Here is a 14,576-nt window from a genome sequence, read left to right as displayed (position 1 = left end):
TTTGCAAGACTAAGCAACACCATCTTAGTCACCTCTCCTCATGGAAACATCAAAGGTTAGGAATGGTTGGGTTAATCAAGTCAAACTACCCAGCATGGGCAAGAAGCTAACATCCAGGTTATGACTTGCAACCTGTCAGGCTAGATTATGAAATGATAACTAAGGAAGAATGTAGGGCACATAGATTTCTCATCTAAGAAGGAACCCAGTAATTTCAATGTATACATAATAACCCATACAACGTTCTATTCCTTTAGGAACATTGTATACTGGACAAGCTATTAAGTGAGATATTCACTGGTTAATGTGGTTACTTTTTTATAATTCACATCATTCTCCCAACTCCATCTATTGCTTATCACTACACTATTTCTTCTCCCTTTCTTTATTGGCAATACTGGGTTCCTTCTTAGATGAGAAATTGATGTCCCATACATTGTTCTTTGGATATCCTGTGATAATCTAACCTAGTAAAGTTGCAAGTTATAGCCTGGATGGTGTGTGCATTTTGCCCATGCTAGGTAGTTTGGCGCTAGCTTAGCCCAACCATGAATGTTTCCATGTGAGGAGGAAGAAGGGTAATAAGAAAGGACATTGAAGACATAATGTGAACTAAGCAAGATGGTGTTGTTTGTTTGTTTGTTTGTTTGTATGGGGCTTTTACGTTGCATGGAACCAGTGGTTATTCAGCAATGGGACCAATGGCTTTACGTGACTTACGAACCACGTCGAGAGTTAAATTCTATCACCAAAAATACACATCTCTCACTCCTCAATGGAATGGCCGAGAATTGAACCCGCAACCACCGAAGTGGAACGCAAACACCATATCAACCACGCCACTGAGGCACTAAGATGGTGTTGCTTAGTCTGGCAGAGGCTTTGCCCAACCATAATCTGTTTATTAATAGCTACAATGTAACTATCTTTACCTTTCTTAGGATGCTGTGCCTTTACCTTATTAAGGTGTAGTTTACCTGCCTAGCTTCCGCAGGGTCTGTACAATTGATTTTACCTGAAGCTTAGCGGGCTGACATTTGAAGTAGTCATCTGAAGCCTTTTGTATCAGGTAAGCAAAAATGGCAACAACACTTAAGTCATACCCTTAGCAGCTCTTTACGTGCACATTTAATGTTCAACTGCACATTAAGTTGCAGTGAAATGCCTATGTGGCACTCCACTGGGATGTCTATCAAAGGAATATAGAGGCTTGTATTATCAACCAAGAAGTGGAAATTAAGAAAATCACTGGGAAACAAGGTACAGCTTTACACTTCATTCTCACAGACGACAACCCAGCAGATCTCATCAACTTGGGCCAATCCACAGGAAGGTTATTCATACCTGTGGTTGTGCTACAAGACCAACTACCCTTCCCAGAAGGCCTCAGCCACCAATCACAGAACATGGCAACAACACAGGTAATTCAGTACTGTAGGGTGACTAAGTTTTCACAGGAGAATCTTCCATATAAGTTTCTGTAACATCCAACTAATCATGACACCACTGTCACTGTATGCCATGGTTTCTTTAGTTTAACAATGGCTGCCCTTTATGTAAGAAGTGCTTGATATGTATTTTTGTTAAACAATTCCTTATTGGAAGTATGTAATCCCTCTCCCACATACAAACTTTAGCTGAATAATCTACTGTAATGAGTCACTGGGATTGGGTTCCAACCTTAAGGTACAGAATATGTTGTGTTTGTACAATACTAAGGAGACAGGGAAGACTCCTAAACCTAATATTAGGGTTCGGTGTGCAAGGTTAGGTTAATATGAATGTACACATTTCAGGTAAAGAACCTGCACCCAGGTCAGGCTATGTCTGATTAGGGTATTTTGCTCTATGACATAGGGTACACTAGGTCAGGTTAGGTGCTGAGTGAGGAGGAGGTTGGGGTAACTAGTCCAAGAGGCCGATGTTCTCTGGACAGGTAAGGACCTACACCAAATCTGCTTGGGTTGGATTAGGTAAGGTAAGGAAGGATGCATCCCCGTAATTGATCCAATTGATTGTTTATCCTTTACAATGTATAGTGTAACTGGTACTGATTAGGGACATGCATCTGTTTTCCAGCTGCTTACTTATTGGTCTAGCACTTATGGTCATTTCTGCTTGTGTACAGTAATGCAGTCTTTTTTATTTTTTCACTCCAAAAATCCTGGTTTCCTGTGCGGTTACAGTGTCCAAAAAACTAACAAACAATAAACATGTACTATGGAGTCAGAAAAGAGGACTTCTAGTCCGGTACTACCCACATCCCTCTTTCCTTCACTCCACTCTGTATAATTCTGTGACTCAGGTTGGGTTTCCTTCAATTATGAAGTGCTGTACCTAATTCATTGCCACTTTCCAACTTTTTCCAGAATAAATGTTAAGAGGTTCAGGCATGGTAAATACAAAAATGAGTGGTGTGCTTTAATCAAGAAGGTGAAAAATACACAAAGCTCTAGCTAAACGGTCAGAAAAATATGACACTTCTTTGTTTTCTTTCAAATATGTAATTCGTTACTGGGTTATCACAAGGTTGATCCCTATGCCTGCTAAGGTACTGTAGCCTACTCTGCAGTAGGTTAATGTAATCTAGGTTGGGAATATTTTTTCTTGGCATTTCCCCAAGGGCTAAACTTCCTCTTGTAATGAATAAGACACATAACTACATCTTCCCGACAATCCATTTCCTTTATGTGTTTTCCACTAGGCTATTACTACTATTGACACAGTTCATTGGCTTGTCTTTTCAAAATGGAGGTGTCACACGCCTAGGCTAATTGTTGAAAGTAAATATGTATGTAAAAAGTGATTTCCCTATTGATGATGGCCAAAACCATATACGCCATAATACCCTATACGTATCTAGTACTAGTTATGCTGCTAAAAAAACTCGTTTTCGGTTTAACTCACTTCTCCAACCTGTAGGTATAGTTAAGTAACACTTGTTCAACTACCTATGCTCTCTCTGCTGCTAATGGCCAAAAATACCTGTTTTCCCAAATGGGTCCCTCTATAAATAAGTAGGTATGGGTAGCTGACAAAAATCCAGTTTTTATCAACCACGGTCGCACTTACCAAAGACAATAAACGAAAGATGGGAAACTGACTATTTTATACCATTAAAAAAAACGTCATCCAACCCGTCAGGATGCGCGCCATCTATTGATTATGCCCTCAACTAAAACTCGGCTGTGGCGTAGCGCGGCTTTTTTAAATGTTAAAATTTATTCTTATGCTCCAATAAACTTCTCTTTATAAATTATTGAATACTAAATCGATTAATATTGCTTGTTAACATGATTATAGGGCTCTATCATAGCTTATGACTTATATATTAGGCATTTCTGAATCATTAAATAAAATCCTTCAGTTAATGTAACATTAATTGCTAAGTATCTTTATCTAAAATTGAGAGGGCAGTTAGAATGAAACAAACTTATTCTCATATTATCTTATTATTTCACCAATATAGTATACAGTAATTATTTTCCTTTTTTTGGGCTTGTGCTTATGATTGTATACTGTACATACCTAAGCAACAAATGTACACAAATGTTCTTGCACAAGAACATAAACAAGTAAAAGAAATGGCACATGCTTCATTTGCATGCAATAGTCATACAAGTCATGCAAACAAAACATGCATATATCAGAATTTAAATAGCAAACAAAGCATGGGATGATCAAAACCAATAATATGAAATCAAAATGAAAAAGCAGACTTAACTTGCATGCTGATTAGGCAAAAGTTAAGCAATATTTGTTAATAAAACTAAAAAAAAGTACAAAACAAAGTAGTAAAAGTAAGGTACCCTTTTATAACAAATGCAATGCGTATTTTACAGAATACTGTATAAGCAAAAATCTAGGTTAACTTAATTTCCATAAAAAGCAAATCAAAATTGAAATCACAAATCAAATAGGAAACAAACCTATTTATAACAATTTATTAAAATCTCATAGCCCAATTGTGGGAGTTCTCAAAAATGCATATTCAATTGGCACCCTTTTATGAAGGTAATGTAAACAACACTTCTGCCTGGTATTTTCTAGTAAATGCCATTTCTGCAAGAAGCATGCACATTCCTAAAAAAAATTTGAAACAATTATTCTAATTGACTTGAACCATGTTTCTTTTTGCATCATGTACAGTACAAGCAAATATCATAGGTTTTCACAACTTGTTTTGCCAATTTATTACTACTGTATTACTGCGTACATTTGCTGCCAAATGGTAAATTTACTTGGTACTGGGGGGGGGGGGGGGAAAGACTATGTGGGGTGTTGGTACCAATTACAAGATTTCATTAAAAAAAATTGAACAATTATGAGCATATAATGCAGAAACTTAGTATGACGGTAGAATGGATCTTGTGGGAGCAGATATGCATAACCTACTTATGCTCTCCCATATGAATGCTCCCACAAGATACATCCTTCCTGATGGAACAACTTTGGTTCGCATAAATGTTGCTTATTAATGAAAAATTAAGGTAAACATTTATAACTACAACCCAATGGTAAGCTGCTGAGAATAATAAAACATAACTACAGTATATATACAGTATATCAAAGTTGCTGTGAGAAGCCTATCTGGAAAAGGCATGGAGACCCATATTTCACGAATTGTATGACAGTGATAGGAATTGGTATGTTTATTTCATATTTCTAGAGATTTTCAAGATATGCAAATATAACTTTAAGGTATTTATTTGAAATACAATTGACAAGAATGACAAGAAAATATAGTTTTTTCTAGTTGATTTTGATATGTTTTGCAAGATAGCTTCATTTCCATTGCAAATTACTGTTGACATGGTTAGGTAACTGTTGGCATGGTTATGGTACCGCTGATATGGTTAGGTTTACTGTTGACATGATTAGGCTACTGATGTACATTACCAGGAAGGTTAGGTTGGTTGTTGGGGTTTCAAATGGCAAATATTTTTTTCTAGTCGAAAATCACATGTAAATATATTTTCTTTCCGCTTAGGGGCGTCCACCGTATTATAAATATTTTCCAATATTTATTTCGGAATAACACTGCACCGACATTCAATTTTGCTTTGGTCTATTTTATTTCTTCATTTTCTCTAAAAGTCATCATGTACTTTGTAACAGATGTAATGATTTTATTACCTTTCTTTATTCTGAGGAAAAGCATGAAAAATCAGATGGGGAAAATCATTTTCGTCCTATTGCAAACCACACGGGTTGATGATGGCTACGCCCACTCATGATTGAAATTGAATGCCCGCTTTGTGAAAAGTAAACAAACAGACAATGTAGGCAGGTGAAATGCTACCGCCATCTTCATTTCATGCCAGGAACTAAATTGTATGCGGCCGATGCGGCTGTGGCTTGAGCTTCCCATCTTTCGTGTATTGTCTTTGACCAAAGGCAACTGGATAAGCCTAATTAGATACAGGAAGATCTATATATTACTATTTAGCGGCGGCCTAAACTGGCAGTTGCGGTTTTTCAAAGTAGTTTTACCTCCTGAACAAGAATTTTAAGAAATATTTATTCGGACGATTGTAATTAACCCCCAAGGGCTCGTACTTGACACAGCGAAATCCACTTGACGCCCCGATTCCTGGTGGCTTTCGTAATCGCGGGGACGAACGATGCGGAATGCTTATATAGAAATACCACAGGAAATCTAATTATTGCTTAAATGAATATTAATCAAACTACAGTTCTTACCAAATCATGATGGATATGAAAACGCAGTAGCCTTGAGTAATAGGATTTCAGCCTTTTAAGTCTGAGGAGACATGTTCGTAGTACAGCGTCTGGCAGGCTCCAGTCTCTACAATCAAGACATCCACAAAATGAGTAATTCTCGGTTTATTCATAAAATAAAGTAAAGCTGGGTGGCTTGACACCAACAATTGCTATAAAATATAAAGTGATCAATCATCCGGAAAAATACTGCACAGAAAATCCATCACCAAGCGAGGGATGTTTAAGACATCGATGTTCACACGGAATGGATTATGGTTATGGATAGCGTACTCTCGCGGCTCACCGATCAGGTCTGTCATCATAAACTTCAAAAAGCAAGCAAAAATTTGAACACCGAATTCCATTCTTTGACGTAGTCAATCAATGAAATTTTTTCTATGCCATACATTATTATTAAGATGTCCTTTAATAAATCTATATCTTAAAAAACATAACGATGTAACAGTCATAAGAAATTAAACTTTAATTATAATTTTCGCCCTTCTTCTTCTTCGTACGATACGGTTCGCTTTCTGGAATAATTTGACGTCAGAAAACTGAGCAAGAATAACAGGAAACATGTTCACTGGGTAATCGTTCCTATGTAACCTTTCACATGGAAATCAGACAGGCGCCAAGGGTACCAATTTTCCCGACTGCAGACTGAAAATCACGCGGCCATTAAAACGTTTTACAAGAAGCTACCACGGCATTCTCTCCCACCTTCGGTTTCTGATCATGATTATACATTGTAACCTCCATAAATACATCTATTAGCAAGATAACTAGCATCCTAATTTACTTGGTACTGTACTATGGAGTTAATGTTAAGTTGAAATGTGTTCACACTCATGTGGAACAAACCTTTCCAATTAATCTTATCCAAAACAGAAAACCTTATTTGGAGACAGGAAGGAGCAAAAAAACAAAAAAAAAAAAAAAAAAAAAAAAAAAAAAAAAAAAAAAATCTCGTAACTTGCGCTGATATTTCCGTTTTCTTTTTTGTCTAGTCTCGAACCAACAGCTACGTGATTACTGGCCTTTCAAGGAGTAACTTTAAAAAGCTAAGTGCAGTCGTCATTTTAAGACTGTTGCTCTTTAAAAAGTCTTTTTACACCATTCCATGGATAACACAAAAGTAAATAATAAAGGGAAATAAGAGAGGGGAAAAATAAGATTGGAATGCAACAAAAACAAATCAAACGTCAACTTGGTCGCAAAATACTTCGAGCTTGCGCAAGGTTGCTTTAGCATTATTTGCATAATTCATTTGGACGAGATGACCGTAAAGAAATCAAGTCGATAGTTAACTCGGCAATGCATGAGATGGTTCAAATGCTGTGGACGACATGCCGGTTAGCTAGAACATCAAGCTATCTCGAGTTATAATGATGTTTTTGCTTTGCATTTTGCGAAGCCATTCGAGAAGTCGCGGTATCGTGTAAGTTTCGCCTGATGTCCCGAGATACGTTAGCTAACAATTGTCTTCCTCCTTCTGCAGCCACGACAGGTTTTCCATTTGTATGCATAGGGTGGGCATCGATGTAGCCTGTGTAACGCTGCGCTTTCTGCGTGTCCAGTGTCCACATGAATGCTAATGAGGTGGGTTGGCAGCGTCAATATCCAATGCTCGAACCTTGCCATAGTCTCTTAAATTTACTCACGTTCATGGGCGCCCGCACGAAATCCTGGAAAAAAAAACATTATATATATATATATATATATATATATATATATATATATATATATATATATATATGTATATATATATATATATATATATAGTCTTTGTTTTCCTTCCATTCTAATGTACATTCTCTCAGTTTTAAGTAAATCATAGGTGTTCTTATTATACTGCATAATGTTTGTATGCAGTATACAACTGTTATCCTTTCAACAAATGTTTGATTTCAGTTGAACGGTATATGGAATTATTGAAAAAAAAATCAATGTAACATGTATTTATTTTTCTTTAACGCATCTTGCTTCACTTAAATTATATCCCCTTGGAAAATATGCTTTAGTGCCATTTATTACAATTCCAAAATGTTGTATGTAAGTCTATTTGGTTCCAATTGTGTTCACGTCACATGGCAACTATGGAATGTATATTCACGAGTTCCTTGTCAAAGTTCACCATGTTCCGGGCTAAAACTGACAGAAATTTGAGCTGGAGGGAGTCTTAATGATATACAAGACTTCATTTCTTTTACTTTAGTGTAATAGAGTAGCCATATCGTCAAAAAAATGGCTGTAAAATGAGTCTGGTGAGACGGCAATTCCCGACTATAGCAGGGTCGTTACCCACTGTCTTGTTGCTGTCTGAGGTACTTCATTCTGCATTCTTGTATTTGGGTCAGCGGTGAGATAGGTTGACCCTGGGATGGACTGTCAAGACTACTACCTTACTAGCTAACAAACTATATATATATATATATATAGATATATATATATATATATATATATGTGTGTGTGTGTGTGTGTGTATAATATAATATATATATATATATATATATATATATATATATATATATATATATATATTATATATACATATTGTGTGTGTGCTGAGCAGTCTTAAGATTACCAAGTTGGAAACTATAACGCAAGTTATTATGATGCATCTGAATAAGGCTCGTTACTATTCTAATAGCATTTTTGAGACATCACATTTAGAAAACTTATCAGTTTTAAAAATTATCGAAAAATGAACGTCCAAAAATATGAAAATATAAAATAAAGCAAAATAAATAAACATTTATTGTGAGTAAAATTGGGATGATGTGGAATAATACAACAACAAAATAACACAGAAGAGGAACCGCGCAAAAATACTGGAGCAGCTTTTTGTTTGTTTGTATAGTGCTTTTACGTTGCATGGAACCAGTGGTTATTCAGTAACGGGACCAACGGCTTTACGTGATTTCCGAACCACGTCGAGAGTGAACTTCTATCACCAGAAATACACTTCTCTCGCTCCTCAATGGAATGGCCGAGAATCGAAACCGCGACCACCGAGGTAGGACGCCAACACCATACCAACCACGCCACTGAGGCGCTCGCTCAGCTTTTTAGTCCCGGTCAAGAAAACAAAAGAAGATCGAAGGTAGGCAAAACAAAATCAAACGCAGACCTAATCGAGAAGGCGTGAAATCGCCACGTTAGTCGAATACGAGAAAAGTTGAGCTTTAAATAAATAAATAATATAAAAAGTAAACAGGAGAAACGAACTGGAAATATTAGAGCAAAAAAGTAACGTTCACCGCGCCAGAAAAAGAAGTGTCTCGAGAAATGGATCGAAAGAATAGGAAGAAGAACGAAAAGAAAAAGAACTTCCACGTTCAATCATCATAGTCACTGGCATGTGGGTCACTCTCTCTGGGTGGCGGTTACATTTTATCTCATGATCAATACATAAATCTTTTTTTTTATTTCTTTTTTTTTTCTCCCTTGGGGACTCCTTTTCAATTCAGCGCTTTGATTATACTGGTCTTTGACACACAAGCCAGAGGCAGGTCTGAGCAGACGTTCTGACGGAAGGGCGGTTCTTCTTTGCAATGTATTTTTTAATGTTTGTGTGTATGGTTTTATTTGCAGAATTATGCGTATTTAGAAGACTTCTTGGGAACCTACGTGATTTAACTTTCTCTAAGTATACAAGCTTACATGCCGATATATATATATATATATATATATATATATATATATATGGTATGTATATATATATATTATATATATAGTATATATATATAGATGTATGTATATATATATATAATATATATAATGCGTATGTATATATATAATATACATAAATGTGCATATACATATGCATATTTAAATATACTCACACGTGTATAGGTTACATTCATATAATAGTTTGAAAGGAAAATTAGAAACCTGCTCATGAGCACCACAGTTTTAGTGCATAATCTTCACTACATTCAGGAAACTTACCTTAAAAAAATAGGAAAGCATTAATATTGGGGAGAATAAACATATGTTCTAGTAAAGCTTAGGATGTATCTCACACAAGGATTTATATCTGATTCAATTTATACATCTAAAGTGTGTCAATATCAGTTATTTCACGAGAGAGAGAGAGAGAGAGAGAGAGAGAGAGAGAGAGAGAGAGAGAGAGAGAGAGAGAGACTTTTTGTGGAGAGGATGAGATTCTATTTGAGTCTTCACATCTAACCAGTTTTTTTTATTAATTTTATAATTAAAAAAAACCTCTGTTCTACCGCTTCACTTAGCCTACAAGTTTTTTTTTCTTAACGTACCGAGCTCCAAACTGTGTCACAACCAAGGTCCTTTAAATATACTCCCAGTATATTTAAAGGACCTTGGTCACAACATTTACGTTCTCGTTTCGCTTTTCTTTAGAAATCGTTATCACTTCTTTTTCTTCCGCGTTATGACCATCATTCCGATATTCTCTCTCATTCCTTCGTTCGCTAAGATGCTTTCGGCATTTCCTCCTTTATGTATCACAGAAAGCAAAGAGAGAGTAATTTTAAATTCAGCACAGTTCATTTTCATTCTTGTTCTTCTACTCCCTTTTATTCTTGTTCTTCTTTTTTTTCTTCTTCTTCTTCTTCTTATTATTATTATTACCATTTCTTCTTCTCTTCTCAATTATTGTCATTATTAGCTCGACTCTCTCCTTCGCAATACGTTCTCCAAAATTCTTTACAATTCTTTTTTCTTGACCCTCAGTCAGCAAGAAAAGAGAGAGAGAGAGAGAGAGAGAGAGAGAGAGAGAGAGAGAGAGAAACGCCTAATATCTCTCATAAGAAGAAACCTCCTTATAAGAGAAATGATGTGGTGACAGTCTTAACTAATGACAAGTGTTATTTGCGACTTCGCAGAAGACAACCCGAGGCTCAGATCTCTATTTCTTCTTCTTCTTTTTCTTCTTCTTCTTCTTCCTCCTCCTCTTCTTCTTCTTCTTCAATAACGTCCGACGCGGGCGACTTTGACAGGCAACGCCCTTCTAACGGTCAGACATATTCCAGTGATTTGAATAAATAAATAAATGAATAAATTTAGCGTACAGTAATAATGATAATCATAATGATTTGTTAATGTCGGAATTTATCAAGATCTAAACTGAGAGCTTCCAATAGAAATTCTAGCTTTTATCGACAATCTGTACTTGATCTGATATTATGTGTAATATATATATATGTATGTATATATATATATATATATATATATATATATATATATATATATATATATATATATATATATATATATATATAACCTAGCCAGCTGGGGGGCAAACAAGTTCTTATGGGTGCCGGTCCCAAGCCCGGATAAATAGGGAGGGTTGGTGTCAGGAAGGGCATCCGGCTGTAAAAACCAGTGCCAAAACCTAAAAATGGAATGAACCGAAATATGGAAAGATGTAATGCTATGGCGTACTCCGTAAACGACGCACAGAGACATCGCCCTAACTCTGTGATAAGGCGAGGGCTACTGCATCAAGAGCGGGTGCAGCTAAAGAAGCGAGCTCACATTCGGTTTAGAGTATGTCAGCTTAATGTTGGGTCCATGACTTGGAGACGTAGAGAATTGGCTGACTTGATGAGAGAAAAGAAAGTAGATGTTAGGTGTGTGCAAGAAACGCGATGGAAAGGAAATAAAGCTAAAGAGTTGGGTGATGGATATAAGCTATACTATAGTGGAGCAAATAAACAGGTAGAAATGGAGTTGGCATAGTACTGTCTAGTGAACTTAAGAATACAGTGATAGAAGTGCATCGAAAGAATGACCGTATCATCAGATTGAAGATATGTTATGGAGGAGAGATTCTGAATATCATAAGTGCATATGCACCACAAGTTGGTTGCACAGAAGAAGAAAAGGGAAATTTCTGGAGAGACATGGATGGAATAATGCAAGAACTGGAAGAACAGGAGAGGGTGATATTGGGGGCAGATTTGAATGGCCATATCGGAAGTGAAAATGAGGTGATTGGTCGGGTGCATGGGGGCCATGGAATTGGGGAGAGAAACCCAGGGGAGAGTGTAGTGGACTTTGCTGTGTCATTCGACATGGCAATAGTAAAAACATTCTTTAAGAAGAAAAGGGAACACCTAATAACATATAGGAGTGGGGGAAGATGTTCCCAGATAGACTACTTCCTGTATAAAAGGATAAAGCTGGTGGAGGTCAAGAACTGTAAAGTTATTCCAGGCGACCATGTAACCCCCAACACAGACTGCTATGTATGGATTTGAAGCTAAAAAGGGAAAGAAAAATCAAAGCTAAAGGGATTAAGGAAAATTAAATGGTACAAATTAGAGAAGGAGGGGGATAAGAAGAGAGAGTTTAAGAGAAGGGTTTTGGAGGATACTGATATAGGGATTGAAGATGTTCAAGAATGGTGGGCACGAAATGCAGCAGTAATAAGAAGGCATGGAAAGGAGTTGCTAGGAGAGACATCTGGTATCATATGGGAAGAAAAGGAGAGTTGGTGGTGGGATGAAGACATTGAGAAAGTAGTAAAAGATAAGAAGGAGGCAAAGAAAAGATGGGAAGAGTCAGAGTCAGGGGAAGACAGAGATAGGTTCAGAGAGAAAAACAAGGCAGTGAAAAAGGTGGTAGCCCAAGCTAAAGCAAAGTCGTATGATGATGTGTTTAATAAGCTGGGGACAAAGGAAGGATTAAAGAATATAATCAAGCTATCAAAGGCTAGAAATAAGAGCACCAAAGATATTACACATATCAAACAAATAAAAGATCAAGATGGTGTAGTACTTAGAAAGGAGGAAGACATTGTGAAGAGATGGAAAGAATATTTCGAACATTTGTTAAATGAAGAAAATAATAGACTAATAAGAGAGGATGGGCAAGTGAACATTGGCATGGTAATGAGGTTTTCTAGGCAAGAGGTACTAAATGCACTGAATAAGATGAAGAATGGGAAGGCAGCTGGACCAGACATGATTCCTGTGGAGGCATGGAAAGCATTAGGAGATGAAGGAGTGGATATACTGTATGATCTTATGATAAAGATCCTTGAACAGGAAAAGATACCAAATGAGTGGCGTGGGAGTATATTGATCCCAATTTTTAAAGGGAAAGGCGATGTCCAAGAGTGTGGTAATTATAGGGGCATTAAATTGATGTCCCACACTTTGAAGATACTGGAAAGGATGATAGATGCTAGACTGGGAGAAGAAGTACAAATAGGTAAAGAGCAGATGGGATTCATGAAGGGAAGGGGAACAACAGATGGTATATTTTGTCTGAGGCAACTAATGGAGAAATTCGGGGAAAGGCAAAGGGACCTACATATGGTATTCACTGACCTTGAAAAGGCTTATGACCGAGTCCCGAGACAAGAGGTATGGAGGAGCCTGAGGGAGAAGATGGTGCCAGAGAAGTACATGCGATTGATACAAGAGATGTACCGGAATGTATTTACCAGAGTGAGGAGCAGTGTTGGGGAGACAGAGGGTTTTGAGGTGAGAGTAGGATTGCACCAGGGGTCGGCTCTGAGCCCATTTATCTTTAACATAGTGATGGATGTTATAATAGAGGAAGTAAGGGAGGCAGTATCATGGAACATATTGTATGTGGATGATATAGTTCTGTGCGCAGAGAGCAGGGAAGATCTGGAAGCGAAATTGGAAAGATGGAGACAAGTACTGGAGGATAGAGGAATGAGAATAAGTAGATCTAAGACAGAATATATGTGTACCACCACTGAGGGGGATGATAGAGAAAGTATTCAGCTTGGTGGAGAGCAAATAAAGAGAGTTGATAAGTTTAAGTATTTGGGATCCTTTTTTAACGCTGGAGGAAGTATGGGAGAAGAAATAAAACATCGGGTACAGGCAGGCTGGAACAACTGGAGAGCGGCCTCTGGAGTTCTTTGTGACAAAAGAGTATCGCTTAGGTTAAAAGGAAAATTTCACAAGACGGTGGTAAGAACAGCAATGCTGTATGGTACCGAAACAGTAAGCATACCAAAACAGTAAGCATGAGAAAAACAGAACAGAAGAAGATGGATGTGGCAGAAATGAGAATGCTTAGGTGGGTGTCTGGGGTGACAAGAGAGGATAGGATCAGAAATGACTACATAAGGGGGTCGACTAAGGTGGTGGAAGTATCAAAGAAAGTGCAGGAGGGGAGGCTGAGATGGTATGGACACCTGCTGAGGAGAGATGAGGACCACGCTGGGAGACATACTATGGGGATGGAGGTTCAAGGAAGAAGAAGAGGGAGACCAAGAAAGAGATGGAAGGACTGTGTGAGAGGAGACTTACATGAGAAGGAAATTGATGAGGCAGAAGCGCAGGATAGAAACGGCGACCCCATATAAAAATGGGAACCAGCTGGGAAGAAGAAGAAGAAGAAGAATATATATTTACTATATATAACCCACGTATCCAACACTGCCTTTTGTAATGTAAACAAATTACCAAACCTACAAGTAGATATTAAACATTATTGAATTGAATTGAGTATAGAATTTAGGCCAAAGGTCAAGCAATGGAACCTATGAGGTCATTCAGCGCTGAAACTGAAATTGACAATAAAAGGTTCGAAAGGTGTAACAGGAGGAAAATCTCGTAATATGAATCAATTGTTGGGGGAGGGTGAAAAGTAAGAGGGAAGAAAGAGAATATGACAGGAGGTGCAGCAAAGGGAACGAAAAGGTTGTAGTTAGGGCCCGAAAGCACGCTGCAAAGGACCTTAAGTAACGCCTACAGTGCACCGTATGAGGTGCACTCATGGCGCTACCCGCCTACGGGTTAAGACATTATAATTGCCTAATTCATTGTTATTTCATAAAATAATGTAACATGGCTTCTCGCCGACTAATACAAATATATCTA

This window comes from Macrobrachium nipponense, chromosome 35 (genome assembly GCF_015104395.2).
Source record: "Macrobrachium nipponense isolate FS-2020 chromosome 35, ASM1510439v2, whole genome shotgun sequence".
In the NCBI taxonomy this organism is placed as follows: domain Eukaryota; kingdom Metazoa; phylum Arthropoda; class Malacostraca; order Decapoda; family Palaemonidae; genus Macrobrachium; species Macrobrachium nipponense.
The sequence above is the reverse complement of the archived record's forward strand: the minus strand, read 5'-3'. Positions refer to the sequence as shown.